Genomic DNA, 2501 nt, shown 5'->3' on the forward strand with positions numbered 1-2501 from the left:
CCAATCACAACACACACTGGCCCAGCTAACCAATCACAGCACATTTCGTATTTCAGAAGGCGGGCCTTCATTTGATACAGGAATTATTTGAGCCGTTCATGCCAGACTGGGGAGAGAGGTGCTGTAATAATGTAAAATATGTGAAAATAATGTGTTTTTCGAACAACCTAGTATGAGAGCCTGTTCTAGTACACCCCCAAAACAAAATCAAGACTTTGTAAAAGAGCATAATAGGACCCCTTTAATGATAGTCAAGCAACAAAAGAAAAAGAGAAACTTCAATCTTTGCTCTTGACTGAATGACTTTAGCTTTAATAAGCATTATTCCATCAGTTTATACAGTGAAGACTATGCAGTTTTATTTTAGATTTTATTAATTTATTCAGTTTCTTTGTAGGCTATTATTTACCTGAGTACTACTGTTAGACCTTAGTTTTTTCTCAAGTATAAAAATTATATATAAACTTTATAAATCTTAACACTAAAAATGCCTTCATACGGGTGCAATTACAAGTAGATGTTTTATATTAATTTGTTTTTATAACAATATGCAGTTTCTTTCTTATAGATTGTTACATTTCAGAATATAAAGCCATTCAGGTTTTTTTTTTTTTTTTTTAATTGAAAAACAAACAAACAACAACAAAATCAATACCATTAAAGAACTGGACTGATGTGCAGTGTCGTAAGAATAGTAATACTGTTAAAACTTTAATGATACCCATGCCTACTTAAGTTCCATCTCATTAGTTTTCATTTTTACTTTCATTAATTATTGATCACTTTTGCTTCGAGTAATTATTGATTAAATGTTACCTTTTTATTAATACATTATCTTCATTTTTTATATTTAATCAACTTTTATTGTCTGCTAATTGTATTTGCATATGGAAAATGTTTGCTTTTTGGGCTTTCTGTTTTAAATTTCTCAATAAAACTTTTGAATTGAATTGAATTAGATTGGATTGAATTGAATTTAAAGCCTTTATTATCATTGTATTTTTCTGCATACAATGAAATTAGGAGCACTGCTTCTGACTGGTGTAAGAAAACAAACATATAACCACAGACAATAAATAAGACTATTGACTGTATACAGTACAATTATAAAAGTATATACAACAAGTGACTAAGTCATAATATTACACATTGAGCAATCAGAGAAAAGTGAGTATTGACAGTACTGCACATTGACCTCTACATTGATATGAAATCTCTAGTGTACTGAATCTCTAGTGTACTGAATATCTAGTGTACTGCATCTCTAAGTGTACTGCTTCTCTAGTGTACTGCATCTCTAGTGTACTGCTTCTCTAGTGTACTGCATCTCCAGTGCACTGCATCTTTAAGTGTACTGCATCTCTAGTGTGCACTGCATCTCTAGTGCACTGCATCTTTAAGTGCACTGCATCTCTGGTGCACTGCATCTTTAAGTGCATCTCTGTACTGCATATCTAGTGCACTGCATCTCACAGATCCTTAATAACAAGAAGCAATCGCTTACAGGACCGTTTCATTCCAGTTGCTGTCAGGACTTTACCTCACAAATGCACTAAGGCAAAGGTCAATGTTAAAATAATATTTCCAGTCACGTTATTCAACTACAGTCTCTTCAGTCATTCCAGTCGTTTTTTCTGTCTATACTGCTGTTTTTATACAGTATGCAGAATGTCAATGTGCAATATGATCTGTTTTTATACAATATGCAGAATGTCAATGTGCAATATGATCATCTAATCACTTTATTTATCAGGACTTTAAAGGGGTCATATGATGCAATTTAAATTTTTCCATTCTCTTTGGAGTGTTATAAGCTCTTGGTGCATAAAGAAGATCTGTAAAGTTGCAAAGACCAAAGTCTCAAATCCAAAGAGATATTCTTTATAAAAGTTAAGAGTCAGCCACACCTAACTAAAACGGCTTGTTCAAACACGCCCCCACATGTCTATGTCACTATGTGGGAAGATTTGCATAACGCCGCCCAAATGTTCAAGCAAAGAAAGAAGGCGTAACTTTTATCCTCGCTGTAGTATTGTTGTTGCTTCACTCTCTTCTGCAGACACCGTGAAAACTACAAGAAATAAAAACATAATTTTCAAATATGCATTTCTCAGCCCTTTACAAGTCTCTTGTGATAATGTCCACTGATATGCAAGTGAATGCGCAACAGAAATACAACAATCCAACGACCAATAATAACACATTACATTTTCCGTGCAAAGTGACACAAAACAACACCATACACAATATGCAACAAACACAAAGTAAATTACCGTGTGCGCCTCCCAGACCACATGCAGATTAAGAAATTATCTTGGGGCTGTATGTCCTGTAGTTTCTCTGCATCCGCTCTCAACTCAACAATGGTCATGTGATGCATTATGCTTCTTTAATGCACATGTAATTGGCCACATTTACAAAATCAGGCCATTATGTCTCTTTATGTATAGAGATAAAAGAATGAGGTTAATCAATGTGTCAGTTTATAGTGATCGTGTAGA

This window comes from Sinocyclocheilus rhinocerous, unplaced genomic scaffold (genome assembly GCF_001515625.1).
Source record: "Sinocyclocheilus rhinocerous isolate Xijiao unplaced genomic scaffold, SAMN03320098_v1.1 scaffold7319, whole genome shotgun sequence".
Classification (NCBI taxonomy): Eukaryota; Metazoa; Chordata; class Actinopteri; order Cypriniformes; family Cyprinidae; genus Sinocyclocheilus; species Sinocyclocheilus rhinocerous.